The sequence below is a fragment of the Lonchura striata genome, chromosome 1, assembly GCF_046129695.1.
Source record: "Lonchura striata isolate bLonStr1 chromosome 1, bLonStr1.mat, whole genome shotgun sequence".
NCBI classification, from domain to species: domain Eukaryota; kingdom Metazoa; phylum Chordata; class Aves; order Passeriformes; family Estrildidae; genus Lonchura; species Lonchura striata.
In genome coordinates this window covers 149,818,363-149,843,118 of record NC_134603.1, presented here as the reverse complement: position 1 = coordinate 149,843,118, position 24,756 = coordinate 149,818,363, and the positions used below count along the sequence as shown (strand labels likewise).

Here is a 24,756-nt window from a genome sequence, read left to right as displayed (position 1 = left end):
TAAGCGCCCGTGTCGTTCGCGTGGGGCTGGGTTGGGTTTTGGGTGCCCCCCCTCCCCGCCCCCTGTCCTGCGGGATGGCTGTGTGCCCCTCTGAGCTGGCAGCGATTTCTTGCGGGTTGTCCGCTCTTCTTTCCAGGCGGCTCTTTTGCGCTGCTCTTCTCGCCCTGAAGTGCCGGGAATAGTACGGGACGGAGCCCGCTGGGAGTCGAGCGGAGCCGGGACCCGCCCGGCCCCGCGCTGTCCCCGCAGCTCTCCCCGTTTCCCCGGGCCAGAGCTCCTTCGCGGCTCTCCGCTCCCGTGGAGCGGGGCTGGGACCGCGGGGTCAGCTCCTTCGGAAACGCCGAGTGCCAGCTCCGTCCTGCTGCCCCCAGGCTACGCGACAAGACTCCCACCCCCCCTATTTTTTTATTTTTATTTTTATTCTTTACTTTACCCTTTAACACTCTCGCGGGGCAGAATTCTTCACCTTGCCCTTCCCTCCTCGCTTTCCTGTCGGTCTCCTCCTAACCTGACAGCAGGGAAACTTTTTAACCCCTGCGCAGCCGTTTCTGGGTCCCTCTGGCCCCCCTCCTCGCTGCTCCTGGGTGAGCCCCCGCGGGGAAGCCGAAAACTTCGGCCACGCACCTTCCGCTGCTTCAAAGGGTGCATCTGCATATCGCCTTAGTAACGAGTGACTAATCCGGGCCTCTGGTGCCTGCTGTGTCCGATGGAGTTAAACTAGTCCGGGTCGATTGCTCCTGGTTCTTTCGGGGTGGCGAGGAAGGGGACAGGCTGAGAGAACAAGGGCCAGTGATAGATCAAAACATGTGGCTCCGTATGGCTGGCTGGTGTTAGGTTTGCAGAGGGATTTGAGTGTGTTTTGCCTCTGTGGAAGCACACACAAGGGGAAGCAAATGGCTGCAGTTGGGAATAATGTTTGTGTCTGTTAAAAATACTTCTTGCCCGAGTGGGACGAAAAGCTTTGCAGCAGGGTTTAGCTTTGGCTCTGGGAGCCTTCCCAAGCAAGGCACAGCTTCAAGCCACAACAGCAGAGCTGCTTCACTCAGAGGAGAGAGTTGTGTATGCAGGGAAATGTCCTCGGATTATCTTTTAAATCCCTGTCCATTCTCCCGTCCCTTCGTAAAGACTTTTGTGGACCACAGAGCAAGAGCACTTCTGTCAGCGATGGGGCTAATCGACCTAAACCTCTCCCCGAGGTGACTGAGTGCTGACAGCCCTGGGGGACAGCAGTGACAGGGACCCGAACTGACTCTTCCTGTGACCTGCTCACCGGCAGCGATCTTGGCACTGCTGCCCCTTGGCCCTGGCTGAGTGCAGGAAGGCACCGGGCCCTTCCCCGGGCGCCAGCACCCACTCGTGACTCTGTCCCGGTGTGGCTGGGGACACGGGGCCCTTCCCGGCCGTGTGCCGAGCTCTAGGTGTCGCTGCGAGCCAGCGGAGTGCCACCTCCAGGGCTGGGCTCAGGCACATTTTCCTCATTGTTTTAATTTCGTTTTCCCGGACTTGCAGACAGCAGATGTCTGGAGCCGCTTCTGTGGTCACCAGAAGCGCTGAGCGCGGAAGCAGAGGAAAGCCTGCAGTTTAGCATGTGCGAGTGTTCTCTGCTGACAGGCTCCAAAATAATAATATTACGAATGTCCTTTAAGTTTTTTCTCTTTTTCTTTTTATTTTTTGTTTTTGTCCCTTTTATTCTTTTCCTCCTCCCCTCCCCGATCCATTCCGAGGAGTGCGGGTGAAGACTACTGCTGGGCCCTGCCGAGGGACACTGCTGTCTGTGCCTGCCTAATGTCTTCTGCAACGAAGTGCAAAAAAGTGTGGCCAGAAGCAGGGATTTGGGGTGACTCCTTAACGCACGTGGACACTTAGTATGAATTGTTTCTAAAGGCAAACTGTCTGAGAAAGTCCCCTGGCCTGGGTCGGCAGTTCACAAGGGCACCCTTCCAGCAGAGACTGGGAAACCCGAGCTGGCGGATTCTGGCAGAGGGTCGTTCAGGTCGGGAGGATGAAGTCGTGACAAACCAGTGGAAATGGCTTTTACATCGGGTGTTTCAGGGAGCGGGGTCCGGCCCGCGGGGCAGGCGCCGGCAGGAGCGGCGGGACGGCCGGAGGTGTCCGCGGTGCTGAACCGGAGCGGGGCTGGGGAGCTGGCCGGGGTTCCGAACCCCTGTCCCGGGTCAGAGGAGCTGTCCGGGGTTCCGAACCCCTGTCCCGGGTCAGAGGAGCTGTCCGTGGTGCCGAACCCCTGTCCCGGGTCAGAGGAGCTGTCCGGGGTGCCGAACCCCTGTCCCGGGTCAGAGGAGCTGTCCGGGGTGCCGAACCCCTGTCCCGGGTCAGAGGAGCTGTCCGGGGTTCCGAACCCCTGTCCCGGGTCAGAGGAGCTGTCCGTGGTGCCGAACCCCCTGTCCCGGGTCAGAGGAGCTGTCAGGGGTGCCGAACCCCCTGTCCCGGGTCAGAGGAGCTGGCCGGGGTGCCGAACCCCTGTCCCGGGTCAGAGGAGCTGTCCGGGGTTCCGAACCCTCTATCCCGGGTCAAAGGAGCTGTCCGTGGTGCCGAACCCCCTGTCCCGGGTCAGAGGAGCTGTCCGGGGTTCCGAACCCCTGTCCCGGGTCAGAGGAGCTGTCCGGGGTTCCGAACGCTCTGTCCCGGGTCAGAGGAGCTGTCCGGGGTTCCGAACCCCCTGTCCCGGGTCAAAGGAGCTGTCCGTGGTGCCGAACCCCCTGTCCCGGGTCAGAGGAGCTGTCCGGGGTTCCGAACCCCTGTCCCGGGTCAGAGGAGCTGTCCGGGGTTCCGAACGCTCTGTCCCGGGTCAGAGGAGCTGTCTGTGGTTCCAAACCCTCTGTCCCGGGTGCCGAACTCTCTGTCCCGCGTCAGAGGAGCTGTTTGCTCTCCAAACACCCCCAGGACCTGTGCTGGGGCGAGCTGACAGTGACCCCTCTCCCTTGTCTGTGGTAAGAGCAGCAGAGACAGAGTGGCAGCAATCACACTCGCTCAGGATGAGCAAATGCTGCTCTGGCCATGAGGAAAGGGGGAAACTGAGGCAGAGAGCTGGCAAAGACCAGGGGACAAGTATAAGGGGAGTGGTCTGTTTGTGCAGGGTGCCAGGACTACGTGTTATTGCTCACCATGGGGAAGGGCTTAAAGAGACAGCACTGGAAACTCTTTCCTGAGATTAGATTTCTATTTTCTGTTTTGCATACATGGGACATTCACATTGTCTTACATATTTTGACATCAATGTAGTGGGAAAACCCAGAACTTAAACATATAGAAACAAAGGGTTTTCTCACTTTCCACACTTGGAAAAACCAAAACAAACCTAAGAATGAGACTGTTCTGTTCCTAATTTTGTCATGTGATTAATAATAGGGTGAGAGCTGCGTGTATTTTATGGGTTACTGATGATGACTTTTCCTATTGAAATATGTGTGGTGTATTTTTAAGCACCAGCACAGACTTCAATGCAGAACAAAACAGAGGAAAAGACAGAATGTTGCCTTTGAAGGTCACAGTATTGTAAGTAAGCCTTCTGTCCACTGGAAGTACTACTGATGGAAAAATACTGCTTGAAATCTAGAAAGAGTTAAAAGAAGGTAATAACTCCCTAACAAAATTCAAATCAAAACCAGTAATGATTTTATGTGACTACTGATGACTTACAGACACCATTGAGACACACTTGAGAACATTGTTTTAGTAACATAAAAATAGAGCAAAGTAGAGGTCACAGCATACTTTAGAATTTTAAATAGTTATATGAAAAATATGTACAGCTCTATGAAAAATATGTACATAGTAGACCTAACTACAGAACAAAACCTGGATAAAGTCTTGCAAATTTCTCATGTTAATTTTTAATCTGATGGGACAATCATGTTATTTACAAGAGGAGTAATCAAGAAACTAGGTTCTGTGTAAATGACCCCAGAAAAGCTCTTCCTACTTGGCTCTGTGGCATTATTGATATTAAAGTTATTGCAACAGCTCTAAACCAAATTCACATGATATATTTACCTTGTTATAAAATTAGCTTTTCACTACATTTATTTAGATGAGGAAACATCTCTGAGAACTCTTTATTCAGTTTAGTGTGGTGGTATACCAGGTTATGAACAATTTTGTTAGCATAATTCTCTTTTTTAGATTGATGGGGTTACCTTTTTAAATGGTAATTTTGATTGGTTTACCTGTTAGACTGATGAGATGTTTTGCATATTGTATAGGGGAAGGGATTTTCTCCTACACATTGATTTGAGAACTGTTTTCCCATAAAATAGAGCTTTTTCATCTTTTCCAGGCTTCTTTCTTGGCATCACAGTGATTAATGAGTTTAATTTTTGCAGGCAACTGCCAGGAGGTGCTGAGTAAGATGTATCATGCTGATTGTGTGTAATGCCGCTTCTTTTAATTACTGGGATGATAACAATGCATTAATCAGGTGCATAAAATATTCAACACTTTCCTGTATCGTGGAATATTGATCCATTTTAGAAGTCACTCACAGAAGTACTTTTTAAAGTGAATTGATAAGTTATCTGTTCAAAATATTGAATCCTCTAGTGAAACATAGCATTTTTTTATATGAAGAGCCACATGCTGTATTCATACAGTTTCATTACCTAGGCAGAACTCTTATTTGCTTTAATAGGAGACTTAAGCATATTAAAAAAGTCAGTCCCAAAGTACAAAAGCTTTCATTCCTCTGAATATTCTTTCAATAACTGAATTCTGAATATTTCTTTCTTTTCTGCATTTGCTTAAAACTACATTTGGCCATACTTTATTAGTTCTGCAATTGATTGTTCAGACTTACTTACCTTTTGAGAAGTTTTTCATTAAATATAAATACAGATAGTTTTGAGATGCCTCAGTAAGACTGTGTTTTGTGCTTGAATAAATTAAGGATTTAGTAAATCAAATATGCTTTGTGAGTCTGAGAAAGTGAGAATCAAAGCCATCAGTGTAAAAAAAAAAAAGTAATTTGGTACGTCAGACTTGCTGTTGCATGTAATTAAAAGTTTTAATTTTCATTTCATAATTTTTCTAACAGGAAGAGATATTGCCTCCTAGAAATCTGTGTCAGGGATAGAACCCTCAGGAATGTTGAGGCCTGAGCTTCAGGCAACAGGCATTTCAAAATTGGGGTGTTTTTCTCCTAAAGAGATGAATGGATTGATTGTATAGAGGAGTCTGTGGGACTGCAGAAACCCTGACTTCATTGTAAGCTATAAAAACGTGAATTGTAACCAGAAGTCTATCTATACATCTGTACTGTTCTGTGTATGGCCAAAACCAACTGTTTAAGTCTGTAAAAATCTCTTATTTTAAATCTGTAAGGTTCTCCTAGACTCTTCTTGGTGAGTTCTTGCCTGCTGAACCCAGTTATCCTCCAGCTATTAAGATGCAGAGAGTGGGAATGGTTATTTCCATGGAAATAGTTAGGCCCTGCTGACTTTCTGTAAGCTCACCTTTTGAAATGAATAAAAATTGCAGCTTACTTCCTTCAAAAGGAATAGTTACAAACCTTATTAAAATCATTACTTATATTTGCACAGAAGCTCACCATATATTTTGTGATTACTGAGTACTGGACACTGATCTGCAAGTGATACACTTTTTACACTTCACTTTTATGGCTATATCTATAATTAAATGAACTTATGATATTTGCTGCCAGTTTAAAATCCGCCTCTGTTTCTGCAGTCTTCACTAGGCATGGTGATGATACACACACTAAAAAATCTACCAGAGAAAATGTATTTTTAAGTATTCAGAAATAACTGTGTGGAGAGGCTGAATCATCTCTCTAATAGTAGTGAACTGTGCCATAGGCTGGGGTGTTTCATGTAGAGTACTCGGCTCCTGTTATTTCTCTTTCTGTGCTGGGAGCTCAAGTGCAGAAAGCAGAGACTGAGCCCAGGGTTGGAGCAGCCCAAGTTGGGTTTTAAGGGGTTTTAAAGACATAGGAGGTGGGGGAAAAAAAAATCAGTGAGTATGTGCTGTTCTCCATTTAAGTGGTGTATTTTTGTTTCAGGAAAGGCCAGACTGAAGGCAGTCCTTATCAGAAAATGCTCTTTGGGAGTCAGCAGATTTTGTCCCTTGAAATAAAAACTTTTACATTATTTTGGCCTAATATATTTATGCTTGTGCTGGTGCAGCAAAGTCTCCCATTGTAATTGGTTAACTGCAGGTTGATTTTCGGGGGATTTTTTCCTGATGTGCAGGATGATTCCCAGCACTCTGTGAGGTGTGAGCATTTTCATCCCGTGACCAAGGGGTGGCAGCGTGTGGTGATCACAGGGTTCCTATGGAGCCCTTGGCTTTTCCTGCTTTTACAGGGAAGCATCAACCACCCCCTTGTTTACACACTCACACCTACACGTGGGGGTTCTTCAACTCCTTCCTGCATGCTCTAGCTCTGATGGAACTGGAGGCAGTTTTGTAACTCTCTTTTTCACCTTCTGGTGGAAATATTTGTTTTCAAGATCATAAGAAATGGTTCAGCAATAGTTTTAAGCACATGGAAGGAGGAAGAAACAAACCTTCCTTCTAAGGAAATGTTTTCTCTTTTCTCCCAAAGGAAAGCAATAAACAAGAAAAGCCAATGTTTTCCCAAAAGCCTCTTTCACTCATTTGTTTTCACTTATTGGTTGTGATATTGTGCCTTTTCAAAAGCACACGCAGAAAATTTAGGTTTGTTATTTCAAGGTGTTTCAAAAGATTTGTGGTCAAATGCAAAAATACATACTGGAATATATTTCATAGTTAGAGGCACAAATGTGTGCATTTTGAAAGGCCACAATCATCAAAACCAATAACGTGAAAACAACATGAGTGAAGAGGCTTTCTGGGAAATATTGGCTTTTTTTGTTTAATTGTTTCCATTTTGGAGAAATAGAGAAAACAATTCTTTATAAGAGGAAGGTTTGTTTTCCTTCCTTCCATGTGTTAAACAAATTTGTGACATACTTTCCACAGAAGATGAAAAATGAGCATTAGGCTCATGGATGTTTTGCAGCACAGAGCAGTGCAGGAGGGAACAGAGGGAGAGTGTGGTGGGACAATCCAGGAAAGTGATCTGAAGGGGGAATGGGCAATGGTTTCTCTGTAGTGGAAAAAGAAATCCTTCACAACATTTCCACCTGTAGATTGTTTGGGAACAAAAATTTTCCACATGCAACCAGAGCTTTAATTATATCTTAATTTTTAAGCACTTTAATTTAGAGATATTTCATAGTTTATTTTGTTAAAATAGCATTTGAATGTCTTCCCAAAGATTACAGCAAAGATTAATGCAATTTTTAAGCCTCAGGGAACTTGCAATATGGGGGCAGGGGGAGAAGTAGAGAGGGGTCTCGTCCTCATTCATTTTGTAAACATTTAAGTATACACAGAGGTACTGAAGTGTGTGAGGTAATTTGAAAAAGGCCAATTTTGTGACACTCTGCTGAGGAAAACTGAATGTGTTTTTTAATTGTTTATCACTTATGAGGTGTAAATTATTTTACTCTAAACAAGGTGCTTGTAAAGTAGAGCTCAGCTATTACATTGATTCTTCCAGGAGTTGCAGTCTCTGTGCCTTTTAAAACTGCTATTATTATTATTATTATTATTATTATTATTATTATTATTATTATTATTATTTTCCAGATGGAAAATTGGAGGCTGAGGAGTCACATGGACAGTTCATCTCAGCTCTACAGCAGCAAAGGTCTGCTGTGAGCTATTGCAGTTTCTGGTTCTGGGCCCCAGGGGCTTTAAGGCTAAAAATTGTTCCAGTTATCATCATGGATATTCTTACAGGTGTAAAACTAATTGTGAAGTCTGGCACATTTAAGTCTTTGCTGTATCTAGCACTCATTTCTGACAGTTTTCTAGCTCTTCAAGGCTTTGGAGTTTGCTTTGAGCAAAAGGAGATTTAAAGCAACCAAAGAGAAGGACAGGAGTATCTTAATGCTTTCATTATAATATTTCAGGGAGGGGGTGGTTTGGGGCATTTTATATTTCTTTTCTGTATTTGTCAATAGCATCTGCTCCAGCATTTCAAGCAGTTTTCAGTCTAGGCAGAACTCAAAAGCAAATGCAAATTTCTCCCCAGGCTTTCTCTTTTGGATATACAGAGCAACATGAAATGGAAATGCAGCAGTGGGAAATGCTTGGTAACCTCAGCTCCAGTTATACCACAGTCATTGATTTTAGAGTGTTTATGACAAAAGCATGTTCATGCTCCTTATTTTCCATTAAAATAAGCTCAAACTCTCTTTAAGAGAATGTAGCTGTGGTATTTTGTTCAGAGGAGAGATGAAACCCATGCAGACTGAGCAATTACAGATGTTGCTGCAGTCTCCAAGCCCTAGAGCTGAAGGCACTTGGTGAGCAGACCCTGCAGGAGCTTTACACAGGGTCCTGTGCCTGCTGCTTTCCTGCTGTTCCGGCAGGGGCAGAGGGAGAAGTCCAAGAGCAGCAGACTTGGTGCTGCCTCTTGTCCCTTCTCAAGGGTAGAAGCAGTGGTTTGCAGAGCCCAGTCTCTGCAGTTTGTGTCTGTGAACAAGAATTCAAGAGTCCTGCAGTGCCTCTGGCTAAGGGGAACTAAAAAATGCTTTTATTTATAAGGCCAGCCTTTGGCAAAAGAAAAAGTATGAGCTGCTAACAGTAGCAAAACAGACAATTATGTTTGTACCAGGCTCACAGAAAAGGGAATCTTGTGGCAGCTGCTGCTGGCTGGTAGGGTGGTGCTGGAGGTGGCTCTGGGGTGGAGGGCTCTTCCAGTTTGCTCCCAAGACTTCTAAAATCCTTATAAGCCATAGGGGCAGGAAGCACAGCTCATCCCTTCTTCTCTCCCACCCCTCAGCTCTACCTCAAGGGAGAAGAAATCTGTGGTTTTTTGCACAGCTGGGCAGCCATGAGTCAGTTCTTCCTCCCTGTCTAACAGGGAGCTGCTGGCAACCTTATCTCTCTGCCCTGGCACCTAAAGATGGATATCCCAGCAAAACCCAGGTGACTCCAGCCACTTTGCAGGGATATTCCCTCAGGCATTGTAAAGTTCAGCTCCTGCCTGTGTCCCTGCCCTCCTCTCAGGATAGGCAGGTTGGGTTATCTTGTGTTTCAGGGGAAAGCCCAAGCAGATGTGAGCAGAGTACAAAGGGGATGCTGGGATCTGCTTTAAATAGAGTTTGACCTCTTGCATAAGAGACTGATTGTCCCAAGATAAGTTTATTGCATACACAGCTCTGAGATTTACACAGATTGCTTGTGGGATTATGTTTCATGTGACTGCAAAATCCTATCTTTTTTTGTAATTTATTGCTTAATCTTTCCTCATGTTTCTGTATAACCTGTATTAAATATTATTTGGTTTTGATTTTGTTTTTCTCTTTCTATTTCATCTAGGTGCTAGAAAAGAAAAGCAATATTTAAAAGACTGAACTTGTATTACTTTGTTCTCAGGGAAGCTGTAGAAATCAACAACCATGTTGCCATAGACACATAAATACTTTATAGTGAACCAAAGAATTTCACCTCTACTACTCTTACTGCCAGGCACATTGAATCTGAGCACTTTATTGATACAGTTCCTCTACCTGCTCTATATTAACTTCTTTTCCATTTTTTTTTCTTTTCATTTTCTTTTTATTATTTTTTGGTGTAATGCCAGATACAAGAGGAGACACATGGAGAAAACACTAAAGGTATTATAGTGCTTCACAATGGTGTCTCTGATAAAGTGGGTGCTGTTGAAGCAGCTGCTTTGTTCCATTATGAACTGCAGCACAAACACTTGTCACAACACATACAGTGAGTCACTGCAAACAAGAGTAATTAATTAAAACTGACATAGCCAAGGTTTAGGATCACAGTAACCCCATCTATTGTATTTGCCTTGTTTATACTCTTGGTGTTTGAGGATGGTGAGACTGAAACAGGCTTCTTCAAGGAGTGGGCAATTCTCACTGGTTTCTGGGCACATTTGGATACCTTCTGTTGCAGGGGACATGGATCAGTGGTGGAGCACTGGAATAACTATTAGGGAAGTCTTGCAGTTCCTGGTCTGCCACTGACCTGCTGCATGACCTTCAGCCAGTTATTTACCTTTGTGAGGCAGGACCTGCATCTCTTGGGTACCATGAAGGAATCAAGGCTGTGACTTCATTTGTGGCTTCCTTTTGAAGGGTGCAGAATTAAATAATTTTTGCTTTGGGCCTAAAGCTTCAGCCTAAAAAGAACCCATGGACAGAAACATGAGATTATTAATAATTAGTAGTGCTGTCATTAATTCTGACAGTGACAACATTTATAGGAGCATTGCTAATAACCAAAACAGGCCCTGATTGTGCTTGTTTATGGTGGGTTAAAGGTCTCTCTCATTACAATGTTTCACAGGCATTGCCAGGAACTGATAATCACTATAATGCACATTTTTTTTTTCTTTTAGCTAAGAAAAGCTAATAAGCATCTGTAGTTTTGAAAATGTCAGATTGAGCCAAAGTGCATGCAATTAGATAAGGATAATGTAGCAGATAATAAGAAGATACATGATAGTGGGTGAGCAGTTATCAGACTGTTGTGCTTTGGCTGCTAAAGTGCTTCATGTTGTGGAAAAGGGAGCAGTGGTTGGTTGAGGGGAAAGATGCCAAGAGTTGTCACAAAGGGAAAAGTGAACTAATGTGGTAAAGGGACAAGGCTGATCCTGGGGGGAAGCATGAACATGGATGTGAGATTTTGATAGATGGAAGGGATTTCTGGGTTAAAAGTCATGTCCTTGGGAGGTGGCAAAGGCCACTGAGGAAAAAAAAGGGAAGCATATATGGAAAGGAAGATGGGCAGAATGGAGTAATTTGTGGTTGCTGTCCCTAAGGTTTCTTTTTTTCTTTTTTCAAAGACTCTCTGCCTTCTGTGTGTGTGAAGTGTCTGGGCTGTTCTGGCAGCTTTAGTGTGCTAAAACCTTTCTGAGATTTCCTTTGCCCAAAAAGAGACACAGCCACGATACACTCATTAAGAGCCTGGGTGTGAATTTTCAATCAATGTCCTCAGTTTAATTTGCCTCTTGGGGAAAGATTGAGGTAGATCCTGGGAGCAAGATTAAAAACAAGAGGATGAGAAACAGACAAAGGACAAGGAAAAAGAAAGAAGAAAGAGGAAAGCCATGAGGCACAGAATTGGAAGCCAGCACTGATACTGAAAGATAAGGAATTTTGCTTCTAAATTTTTTTTATTTTGCTATGGGGCAAAATATTTTTTGTGGCTGAGACAGAATATTCCATATTTGCCTTTTCCTTCTACTCAGCCTAATCTAGCAGCTCATTCTTGACAGGAAGACAGGCTCTTTGTGATCTGGAAGTCTGGACATTTTTGTCTGATGATTTTTCCTGAAATGACTCTTCTACTCTTATTCCATCTCTCATGAAGTGTTCTGGTGCCTCCAGAGAGAAGAGATTAGAAGCCATTTCTGATATATTTTGGTTCTATGATAACTTTTCCCATTTTTTTCCTCTTCAGAATTCACCAAATACTTGATATCTTTATAATATAATACCTGACAGAAAATCTGTATAGTTCTCATTCTCTCCTCCCCTATAATGTCTCTAAGAAGGTATGCTATAAATACTTGTGATTAGCTATGTAGAATTACACCTGCAGTCTTAGGGAAAAAAAAATATCCTTATGATATGTTTGAAATGTGAATAACAAAATCAAGGTATATTTTGTCACTTAGAAAACACTTTACACTTCAGTTTACACCAGAATATATTCTCTTTTTTTGGTGTATTTTCAGCCTAGATTAACTGTGTTTGGATTACAGGGTTGTATAGAAGGGTGTGTTTGATGTTTGGTGAGGTCTCTAGGAGAACCATAGAAATCAAAGAATTGTTTGGGTTGGAAGAGATCTTAAAAATCATCTTTCCCTTGGGCAGGAGTACCTTCACTGTCTGTGACCATTTAAATTCAGGAGGGGTTGAAATTCTCTTCCCATGAATGTTCAGAGAAGGTATCAGCACATTCACAGCATGTATATTCAGAGCACATATAAACATGGCCCAAATGGTTATTTTTGCTATTGTTTTGTTCTGTTTTTACAATTCAGTCATTAGCAAGTTATTTGGTCCTCAATAAGTTGTTCTTTCCCAGGTGATGGTCAAACTTGATCTTAGAGGAGAGGCAAAAGAGAGGAAATCCTCTGTCTTCTCCAAGGTGTGTCATGAGGGCATTTCCTTTCTCCCAGAGGTGCTCACAACAACTGCACAGTTCCGTGGTGGCTCTCTTCTTTTTGGATGAGCTACAGAGAAGTGCTCATGGCATTGGGCAGAGAAGGTGAAGGTTGAGAGCAAGGTTAAAACCAGTTTAATCACACTCAGTAAATCTGCATGTGAAATCCATCAGATTATAACCATGTTCCTTCACTGTCCCTTCCTGTGTGAGCTAAGCTGGAGCTCTCCAGAAAACCCCTTTTTCTCTGGAAATGGGCTTTTGGCAGATAACACACGGCCCTTGGGCTGGAAGGATGCCTGAGAATGTCACAATCAGCTTTGTAACTGGGCAGCTCTGTGCATAAATGTAGGGAGCAGCAGTGTGAATCAGAAGGTTGAATTTGCTCCAAAAGTTCCACACAAGCCCCTCTTTTGTTAAAGACAGATTGTGCCAGTCCAACCTGAAAAACTGTAATTTAATTTGAAAGCACCGTTCTGCTTTCCTTTCAGCTGATCTCGATTGGTGACAAGTCATAAAATTTCTCTGTGGTCCGCTGAAGTTTAATAGATGAGAATTTCCTAACTTCACAAAATGATTAAAAGCACTCCAAAGCTATACTATTAGCAAGGCTTCTGTGAGACAACTCAATCAGCAGCTCCAGGGCCCTTTGTGAAAGGTCTGGGGAGCATTGCAGGAAAGGCAGATTGCTGAGATAAGTCGTAACTGAGGGAAAGACTAATAAACTGCAAGAATTAAAGTAGCTTAAAGAAAAAAATTATAAAGGATATGTGTAACAGAGGTTTTTCCTATTTGCCACAATGCTGTGAAGATGAATTTTACAAGGATCAATGTCTCTAGCAGGGATAAGTGATAACTGTGAGGCTCATTTTGGCAGCAGCCCACTCCTGGGCTTTTCTTTAACCCAGCACCTTGGACAGCACTGAAAAGCAGAAAGGAGCAGTTTGGTTTGTGTGCACAGCCTGTGTCTCATCTAGAAAACTCATCTTCCTCCAGCATGTTGGATCATAAACCAAGAGCTGAATCCACTTTCATCAAGTGTTTGTAAGTAATGAACCATTTCAGGACTGCTCTGTCCTGCTCGGGGCATTTCTACAAACAGAAGAAGGATGATTTATGGATGATTGTAAAATACATGTTGGGCATTAGGGACTGCCTTCCCTCTTTCCCTCTCCCTCCTTTCACATGGGCTGGCTGTGACTTTCCAAACAAACAAGAAAATGTGACTGTTTTATTTTTCTATTCCATTTGTTTTCATGAATGTGAAGCAGGGGCTAGTTAAGGGGTAAATGGGCAACCAGATATTTGGAAACTGAGCCTCTTAGCCTCAGTTTAGATACCCCAAATTTCTAAGACTGGGGGAAGAAATCTGGTGGCAGTTCTTAATGAAACGGGTTATTTGAGAGTTTGTCTGTTGACATTGCTGAATTTTCTCATGAAAACTTAGAAAATATCTGATAGTTAATGCTTGCTTCTCTTTTCTTCCTCTGGAGCTCAGAGAATTCCAGTGAGGTACAGCACCAAAATATGGTTTTTGCACCACAGTGACATAATCTTCAGAGTTTGCAAATGTAAATTTGTGTGCTGACTAAAAGTTAAAGAGGCTTTTTATACTTAATAGGTCTTATCTCTTATCAAAGCAGGAGATTAGAATTCTCCATGACTTGGGCTCTCCCTTCTGCTGATAATGGTAGAAATGGAGAATCTGTCCATCCTCAGGATATCTGTCTAGGAAAATATTTAATTGTCAGACTGAGGCATTTCCAGCATTTTTCTTGATCAACTTCAACAATTACTCATTCTCATTTATTCAGGTCAATGGACCCTTCTCTGGAGACAGTAAAGTTTTTTAAAATGAAGGATATTGGTGGAATAAGAACTGATGGCTCTGATCTGGTCATAAATTGTTTTAGGCAGGAAATAATAAGATTTTCATTATCTTGAGCATTGAAGTATTGAAAGAGTCTTCTAGAAAGACTGGGGAAAGATAAAAGTTATATCTAGCTTTAGGCTATATCTCAGAAATCCTACTTTTATGGGATTGTATGCCTTTTCTATGAAGCAAAGAAAACATAAGGGCCACTTTTTCAACTAAATATATTGAAATTTTGCATGAGCCAGTGAAGAGGTCTCTGCCTCCAGCTAGGTATCAAGAACTCAGTTTTGATTATACAGGCTAAACATATTTTCAAAGAATCTCGAGATGAGGTAAAGGTTATCAGACTCTGTGTTTGTTTAAAAAAAATAATCACTGTCAAATGGGTTATACAGGGCTGAATCAGTCCTTTGAATGTATTTTTGAGATAGTTCAGTCAGGTTTATTTGAGATTCCCTTGATTGCTGCATTTCAAACAACTTGTGTCAGATGTCTATGATATTTCTCTAAACATTTCCAGCTACTTCTCCTGTAGGCCAAACACTTTTTCATTTCCAGAGGGAATATGTCAAGAGGGCTGTCACTAGGAGGGCAACAGCATCTTTAGACACTTATGCTGCAAATATTCTGTGGGGGAAAATCTAATTCAGTGCAGTTCTTTTTCTCTTATTGTTGTAGAATTATAGGGGCTTTTTTATTTTTTTTTTTTATTTTTTTTTTGCTTAGCTTTACCATTTCTACACAGAGTTGAAGAGTCCTCCATAAACAGTATCTTTGTCATAGCAAAGAGAGTTTGCAAAGAAAAGCCTATGGATGAGAAACTCAGAAGCATAACAGTTTGTTTTCTGTTATAGGACCACTATAGTGTGTGAATATTATCTTCAGACTACCTGAGCTGTAGATTTTAGGAGAATTTAGTAGCTCAATACATTCAAATAATCACAAACAATGACTGGGTATTCTCCTTTTTTAATACAAATCAGGCCATAGGAGCAGTACTGCTCACGTGACAGAAATGCCCAACTGTAAACACACAAGTTCATAAAGTCTGTGACTCACAAACAACAGAGTAAAAGTTCACTTCATGTAGGAACGCACCTGGTGCCCTCCAATGGCTCATTGCACTGTATGGGTTCAGAGTAGGTTTAACATGCATTGGAATGTTTGAGTAATGAAACACAAATTGTTTTAGAGGCCCCACCTGGAGGAGGAAAACTGCCTATGACTGTGTGGCATTTATCTGGTGAGAAGTCTGGAATTGGTTCTCAGCATTGTTCCAAGCCCCATTTCCCAGGCTGAGCTCTTGGCTGCTGCTGCAGACCCAGGAGGGGAATCCTCTTTTCTGTCCTTTCTGAGCACAGGAAACACAGGAGAGTTGGAAAGAAAACTGAGGAAAAGTGAACATGGCTGGGTGTGGTGGTGGTAAGAGTGCTAGGATGGATGAAGGGCTGTGCTCCTCAGCAGATGGAGAGTGTAAAAATTACCCAAGAAGGGGTACCACAGGCAATGCCAGGCAATTCCTGTTAGCTTTTTCCCCTCAAGATCCCCAGTGCTGATTTTTCAAATTTACAGTGGGCTCTAAATGTCGCCAGTGTAGGAGTGGCTTGAGAGCAGCTGTGTCCTTTGCTGTGTGTGGCCCTGAGCACTTGTGAGAACTTGACCCATGGCACAGAGTGGTTTAATGCAGCCACTTCTCCAAATCAAGTGATGGCATGCATACGTGGGAAGAGGTTTAATGTAGCAGCACTGCTCTGAGGTAGCAAATTTCTTACCAGTCATTCCAGCACTGGGAGAGTGTTGGGATCCAGGGCATCCCTCTGGCTGCCCTGGCACGTCTGGGACCCTGGCAGGGGGTCAGGAACCCCCCTGGACAGAGCCCCCAGAGACACTGTCTGTGATCTCTGTCCATGGAAAAGAGTTTTCAATCTTACAGGATGAATTACCGGCTCTGAGTGTTTGATATAAGTAATAATTAAGTGTGGCACGGGTGCAAAAGTAAAATTTTAGGATTCTAGATAAGGGGTCCAAAGGGGATAAGATGGAGGAAATTGGGTGTGTCTTGTCCTTTTTCTCCTTCTTCATGCCCTCCATGTTTCACTGTGGTGTTGGCATTTTTCTGTTGGTTCAGGCTGGGGACACACTGTCCAACGTAGGTGACAGATATTGGCATGTTATTGTAAATCCAGCCCAGGGAGTTTCTGGTATTTAATGTTTGTAACATCCCACTGAGGGCAGAGCCCCACACGCTGCCCTGCAGGACAGAGCTGGGGCAGGGCAGCAGAACATGTGAGAGATAAACAGAATAAACAACCTTGAAACCAGCACAGACCAATTATGGCTTCTTCTTTGGCAGTGGGGCAGAAAGACAGAGACTTTCTACAGTCTTGGGATCATCAATACCACAGATTCTGACAGGAGAGGAGAAGGGCTCTCTCCTTTCCTGAGCAGTGCAGGAGGGGAACAGCAGAAGTGGTGCATTCTGGAATGGGTGCTGAGCGAAGCAGTGACAGTGGTGCTCTGTCAGTGTGGTTAGAGGCAGAGGATGCAGGTGACAGCTTTGCACAAGTGCACAGGAGTGGATTTGGGTGCTCAGGACAGGTGGAAATTGCCAAAGTAACCTCCAGGTCTCTCATCCCAACAGCAGAGGGAAGGCATGCTGCACTTGAGCAGTAAATCAGCCAAACCCATGGCTGTGGCACATGACTGGGAGTTAGAAAGCTGGTTTCTCTTCCTGTGTGGCATTTAAATCCCTGGATTGTATTGGGCAGATTTTTCAGAAGATTTTGGTTATGCAATAAAAGCCATCTGATATTGTTTCTACACTGCTGTTAAGATGAAGTGTTCTTGTTATATCCTATAATCCTACTTGAGCTTTCTGTTCTTGATGGTTTTTCTAAGCCCTGGGCTAAAATGCATTGCGTTAGAAATTATTCGCCCAACAAAATGTCCAAACTGTGAAGCACTAAATTTTTTTTTTTTTCTACTTCTCAAGACAGCAAAGATCAAGCAGTAGAACTCATACTGCTTCAAAGTGCTAATATGTGTTGAAGACTTAAGATTTTTAAGGTTATTTGAGCTAGAATTTCACATGCCACCAAAAACACAGTTGATCTAAATCAATGCCTCCCCAGGGCTGTGTCTGCCCAAGGGATGAGGGTCCCTTGTGCCAAAGCTGTGCAGGGCACAGACCTGAGGGTACCAAAAGCACTTTTTTGCACTGATGCAGTGCAAGCTTTCAGCTCCTGATCATTCACATTAGTCAGAACTAATTTATCTACTAATTACTCACCCTGCTGTAAACTTTCAGCTTGCTGATTGAGGTTTTTCAGAGCTCCTTTAGATACCTCTGCATGGTATTACAATATACATCAGAGGAATCACCACTCAAAAAATAACAACAGTGCTGGGCTAGTTGTTGCTAGTGAATTTCTTCATTCATTTTTTCTTGTAGTCATTTCTCTAATTTCCTTGAGCATTTTGTGCATCCTTAATTAAACGATTGCATGTCACTGTGGTTGTGTTTGGTTTTTCTGCACAGTACCCCTTTTCCTGTGCTCACACTCCTTTAATGAAAAGGTTTTCAATATTTGATTTTCTGCCCATTGTTTAATGTATGGCCTTGGGTCTTAGTCTGTACTCTTTTCAGATACTGTTTAATTTTCTCTTGCACTCTTTTCTAGCATTTACTGCCACAATTTTTGAATGCTTCTGAAAACCTAATGAATTTGTTTTCATGCTGAACATGAGGAGGGGTTTATTCGCCTGAACTAAGGAAGAATTCCTAACGTATCCTAAATACTGAGAGGTAAAGGCTATTTTTGTGAGAGTCTAAAACACAGATCTGTGACCTCAGTGGCAGTGCTGACCCTCAGCATTTCTCAAATAGTATCAAAGTCCCAGAGGTGAACATTTGTGAAGGAAGTAACACTGTAGTGCTCGCTTAGCAAAATTCAACTTCAATGTTTTGCCCAGCATCACAGAATCTGGCTGCATGAGAAACAGGGAAATCATCTGTGTCTTCAGCACGTCCTGCTTAGTCATGAAATTCTCCTCCTCCACCTTTCCAGCTCAGCACTTCATCACTGCACGCTGCTGCTTTCCAGTCATGCATGTCACCATGGGCCCCACTGACTCCCTCAGGAGGGCTTTGCAGCAGAAATCCCTCAGTGCTGGAGGACGAGGCTAAATCAAGGTTGCATTGCACTGTATCAGTCCCAAAAATGTGCTGTGCTTAGTCTTAAAGCAAGATTTGTAGGGAGAAGTAATATCTTTAATTAGGGTAACTGGTCTTGTGGGTAGAAAACCTTTCAAGTGCATGAGCCCTTCAGATTCCTCTCACATGAGCTGACTTCCCCCTAACAACTGCACCTCTTTTATGATCCCAGCTGAGCATACAGAAACAGCCCCCTCTTACAAAAGCATGAGGAAAACAAGAGGTGGCATTACCTGACAGTAAATGGAGCCCCCGGTGGTTCATTAGTGGATTAAATGCAGGAGAGTGACCACAGACCTTTCAGTTAATGGAGTAACTGAAAAAAAATTGTTCTCATCCTCTTGAAGGATCAGCAGTTGTGGGGAAAGAGTTTCCTTTTCTCTCTAGTGTCATAGCTGTCAGAATGCAGGAAATATGTAATTTGGAAGGCTGAACTCTTTTCTGATAGCAAAGGGTGTATTTTAGTAATTTCTACCTGACTGGTTAGGAAATTAGATCAACAGCTCTGACACCTTTCCACTATCTTTTCCCCTTTTGTATACCTCTGAATATCTTCTGTAATATGCATTAGCAATAAATTATTTTGGTAGAACTTACCTTTCTCTTGGCATTGATACAGTTTCTGGCACAGAGGGGATGTGGTTTGTGCTGGGGTAATTAGATAAACTTAGCTGAACAGCTCTCCAAATAAACTGATTTCCTTCCAGACTCTCTAATTTCACTTTACATTAATCTGACAAGGTTGTCCTGACTTTAGGGACAGTTTTGGCAAGGACAATTTAATTTAGATGAAATTAAAATAGAATAAGGAAGTTGTAGCAATCTGTCCAGATGGGTGAAATAATCTTTCAGAAACTTTCCTAATCACAAATATACAGGATTTTATGGATCTGCCTTATAGAAGTCCTACCATCTTGTATAGATAATTAAACTGTCCTAGGAGCAGTTTTAAACCCAGGCATGTGGGTTTATTTCCAAGAGTGTGTTAGAACCCCGTGGCTGAAAATTCTCTGACCTACATAATCATTTAAGCTGATCCATGCAAAGTGGATCAGTTCATATGGAAAAGAACAACAGTATCCCCTCCAAGCATATTTCCAAAATCTTTAGCCTGGGATACACAAGAATAAAATTCCAGGAGGTCAACAGTGGAACAAAAACAACTAAGTGAAAAGAAAAACTTTCCACAAAATTATTTTAGTTGTATTATTCTAGTTGTTACCTCACCAAGTTTTTCTCTACTGAAGCTATTCAAAAGATGTTTATATTTTTGTGTCTCTGGTGTTTTTATTCCTAAGAAAGAATAATGGAAGTATTGTCTCCTATTCTCTTTCTTCCCTGTGTCATATTGTATCTGCACTGAGTTTAGGCAGAACTGCACAGCTGATGTAACGCACCTATAAAATTTTCCTAGAAAATTTTCCTACTTTTAATAAGACAGAGCATCCTTAGGGTTTTAGAAGGGTTTTTGGAGGAGTCAACAGGAAGAAATGTTCATCATTACTTAATGGAAAACAGGAGTCCTCCTGCTAGAAGAGAAACACAGCACCACAGGATGTTTTATTTTATTGCTTTGTAGTACAGAAGACCTGCTTCCAAATTCTGAGTCTGGAGAAACTTCAGGTACCTGGAAGATAGAATTTTTCCTTGTCTTGAGTGGCTCAAAGGACTAAATTTGAGGAAGAAAATTAAAAGAAACAGTTTTATGAATGAAAACAGAACAAATTATTCATGTGTGTACTATGAGGACACAAATATATTTTGGGAACATGATTTGTATAGAATTAGCCACAAAGAGGAAAACAAGCTTAAAGTGTGGTCTGTTTGGAAGTAAGGTTAGTAACGGTGAGATTCCTGAGACTGTTGAAAATTCTTTCTGTAAAGAAAGTTAAAATTCAGGTTTATTGGCATGCAAATATTTAGTAGTTTTCATTCAGGAACAATAAATGATGGATTTAATATCAAAAAGAGCAGTATTTGTTGCTATGCCCTATGGTAAAAGGAGTAGTTCTAAACTACTTGGAGACATAGAATAGATCTGTTCACTGTTTTCCATGATTATGTTCAGATCATCTGATTGCCTGGTCACAAGAATCTGCTGGATTAGAACTGTGATTTCAGATTTGGACATTAAACCAGAAAAGAGCTTGTATCTCTGAGAGCACCAGGCAATATTCAATATTCCCCAGGCACCCTAAGCTCCTGTGTTGGAAAGAACAGGAGTTTGCTGCATTGCTGGAGAAGTGCTGGCATGTTTATTGCAAGCAAGGGCAGCTTGCACACCTGATGTTTGCAATGAGCTTGCAAAGGCCTGGTAAAGCAGAAATCACAAAGTTTAGGCACAAGTGGCAGGTCTCAGGCAGTAAGCCCTGTAAAGGCTAAACTAATCCAAATTACCTCACATTTCCATGGGCTAAGAGTGTGCACAAAGAAAGTTATTGCACATCAGCAGCTAAGCAATGGTTTTATTGCTTGCTGCAGCTTGTCTGGTTGCACCTGAGCCCCAAGGAGCAATCCATCCTTTAGAGACCCTGAACCCTAAGTAAAAATCCATCCTTTAGAGATCCTGAGCTCCAAGGAACAATCCATCCTTTAGTCCTCTTTGTGCCTCTCCCAGTGCAGTCTTGATCTGTGAGTGGCACTATGACAACACGGTGATGGACTGGTCACTGTGGGTGAGAGTGATCTGCCCTGCTACCTCAAATCTCAGACCAAACTTGTGATTTTCACTTGAATTTTTAGTGCATAAATCTTCAGCATCCTTGTCCCTACCCTAGACATCTTGTTCTATATTTCCTGACTAATGATGACCTGTTGCTTTAATAATAATGTATAACCTGTTCCACTAATAATAATGTATATTTCTTTTCCCCAAGATTGATAGGAGCCTCTCATCTCCTCTGCAGATGGACAGCTTATATTACCCCTTCCCAGAACAAATGTCTGGGTATCCATGTGTTGATTATATCTGCAAGACCCCTCCTTCACCCAGAATTCATAAGGACACGTTCCTGGAATGGCATTTCATTATGTCAGCCTAAACTGGATTATAATAAATTAAGAAATGGTTCATTTACTAGAGAAGGTAAAATTAATTGCAATCATCCAATTGCTTCTGGTTGTTCTGTTATCTCACAGGTCATCAGTGATCCATGGTACACTTCCATCCATCCATCCATCCATCCATCCATCCATCCATCCATCCATTATCCATCCATCCATCCATCCATCCATCCATCCATCCATCCATCCATCCATCCATCCATCCATCCATCCATCCATCCATCCATCCATCCATCCATCCATCCATCCATCCATCCATCCATCCATCCATCCATCATCCATCCATCCATCCATCCATCCATCCATCCATCCATCCATCCATCCATCCATCCATCCATCTATCCATCCCTCCATCCACCCATCCATCCATGCCTCCATCCATCCAGCTGAGGAACATGGAAGTGCTCAGCTTTGAGCTGAGGAACTTTTTGAGTCTAATTGTGCCCTGCCCATGCCCCAGTGACTGAGAATCAAAGTGTTTAAGTCACACAGCCATTAATGACTTTGCTCTCAACTGTCTGCCTCGTTTTTCACCTGGATTTTTCTGATTTTGTCTGACCAGATTTCAAGCATTGATCTCTCATGTGAGGCTGAAAACATTGCTATCATTCAATATATTTGGTGGGGGAAGAAACTAGTGCTTTGTAAATAGCCTGCGCTCATTCCACTTTTTTTTTTTTAACTTCTTTTCCTACATACAACATTTAAAGCCATTAAAAATACCTCTTCTTTTGCTGCCTCAAGTGATTGGAAAGGAATTGCTGCAACTGTGGAGGTAGAGCTGCAAGTCCTGTAGGTGTAGCCATGTCTGATAAAAGGTTATTTTCACTGGGTGCCATTAGGAAATTAGTCCTGCCAGCACAAATCTCACTGTGGGCTCCTCGTGGCTGCCAGAGACAGGGAGTTTGTGCTTGCATGGCCAACCTTGCTGAACTTGCTGCTGGGGCTTCACTGCTCCAGGGACCTGAACCTGCTAAAACAAAGAGAGTATGGGCTGCAGTCTCCTGCCGCTGGGTATGGAGGTATACAGTGTTTCTTGATTTATTTCTCCCTGATCACTATCTCTTGTCATGAAATTCAAAATAATTCTTAGCATCTAGGAGTCAGAAAATTTCCTGTTTATTGTCTATATGGGATTGATAAGAATGAAAATTCTGTGGCATGATATTGCTGAATTTTGAGTGAACAAGCTTACTTCTAGTAGTGTTTGCCTGCTATACTTTTAACAGAAAATGAAGATTTAGGATGTATATTTTTTTTGTTAAAAAACCATAGTACAAATAATAATAATTAGCTTGAATATAAGAGTCTGGTCAGGGAGAGAACTGAATTTTGCTGGACTTTAGTATTTAAGTATCTGTGGAGGTGGCCTCGAGTCTTCCACTTTGGCCATATAAATGATGGATTTGTGGCTTCTTTATGCAGTCCCAAATGAAATTCAAGGGTAAAAAAAAATGGAGGAGAAAAATGAGTAAGGAGGGGAACAGCCAGTTCTCTTCTAGAAAATGTACTATAGGTGTGTGATCAAACTCAACCACCTATTGAGAGAAAAAGCAGAAATAAAAAATACAATAATGGTCACAAAAGGACCAAGAGAATAGTCTGTGGATATGTGCAGAAAAACATTTTAACAGAAGCCACTACTGATGCAGAGAGAGAGATTAATTTCTCTTTCCTCTTAAGGGGGCAAGAGAGTAGATTGTAAACTAACCCTGAAAACTTTGGGCATTTTGAAATTGAAATTGAAGCTGCTGGAGAAGCTGATTTTAAGAGATCTGATGATTCACCAGGTACATTTTGAAATCCTCAGTAATGCAGCTAAGGATGGTTTCCCTGATGTGCTTAGGTCTGATTTTTAAACAGGCGCTTCACAGAATGGTTCCAATGTTGCACCACTGGGAAAAACATTTTCCAGCTGAAGTTCTTAACACAGCTTAAGTGATGAGGAGAGAAATGAGACCAAGAAGGTTATCTCCTGTCCTTCCAAAGTGGGCTTTTCTGCATAATACATTCTTGTGTTTGTCCAGTTTGACTTTAAATTATTCAAACTGTGGGCATCCCTGAAGTAACCTGTTTTGTAACTGGAATTTCAATGAGCCCCTCAGTTCACAGAACAAACCCCTCTGCGTGCCTCTGGAGAGCTGCATGTGCTGATTTGGGATGGGATATGGGCCATGGAATAGAAATTGTTCATGGCAAGCCCTGAGGCTTGAGAATGACCCTGTGATCTGAGCTGGAGATCTCAGCCTAAAGCAAACCAGATGACCATGTGTGCATTAATCTCTCTGTAGGAATTTTGAAGTGCCATCCTGTGAGGGCCATGAGGGGTGTGGGCTTCAGTGGAGCCTGGGTTAGAGCTGCTCTGTTGGGACATCATTAATGGGATGACACATGGTCTGGATTTGGGTTTACTCTGCTATTCCACTTGACTGCCAGTTTCCCAATCAATGCAGAGAGTAGTGAACTCCTTACTTTTCAGAAGCAAAGTCAATGGAAATCCCCAGGGAAGCACTGGACTCCACATTGAACAGTTGGTGGTAGCCAGGCAGCAGGGTTAGTTTCTCAGCTTCAGCTGTGCATGTCTGTTTTGCCACCTGGAACAGTCCTGGATTGCTTTCTTTCCCTCCTGGGAGGGAACATTGTACTTTCCACAGAATTCACAGAATTCACAGAATGACTGAGTTGGAAGACACCTTAAAGATCATCAAGTCCAACCCAGCCCCAACACCTCAACTAAACCATTGCACTGAGTGTCACATTCAGTCTGTTTTTAAACACATCCAGGGATGGTGACTTCACCACCTCCCCAGGCAGCCTTTCCAGAACTTTATAACCCTTTCTGTGAAAAACTTTTTCCTAATATGCTACCCATATTTCCCTTGGTGCAGCTTGAGGCTGTGCCCTCTGGTTCTGTCAGTGCTGCCTGGAGAAAGAGACCAACACCACCTGGCCACAGCCACTTTTTAGGAGCTGTAGAGAGTGAGTGACAAGGTCACCCCTGAGTCTCCTTTTCTCCAGGCTGAGCATTCCCAGCTCCCTCAGCCATTCCTCACAGAATTTGTGTTCCCAGCCCCTCTCCAGCCTCGTTGCCTCCTCTGGATATGCTCCAGCATCTCAGTGTCCTTCCCAAACTGAGGGGCCAGAGCTGGACACAGCACTCAAGGTGTGCTCTCACCAGTGCCAAGGACAGGGGAAGGATGACCTCCCTGCTCCTGCTGGCCACACCATTCCTGATACAAGAATTTTCTGCTCCCTTGTTGCTTCTGGGATGGTGCACAGGATGTGGAGGCACTCAAATGTTTCCCATCATGGTCCCTTTTTCATCACAGGACTGGGAGTGCTGCCCGTGTGTCTTTGTGTCCCCTGGCAGGGAATTCTATTACACAAATCACAGACAGGGAGA

At 42.9% G+C, this 24,756-nt stretch overlaps 1 protein-coding gene across 3 annotated transcripts in view; it reads left to right on the top strand.

Annotated features, from left to right (window-relative positions):
- Nucleotides 1–24,756, top strand: part of DPP6 (dipeptidyl peptidase like 6) — a 546,530-nt gene that overhangs the window by 142,457 nt on the left and 379,317 nt on the right. The window lies entirely within an intron of this gene.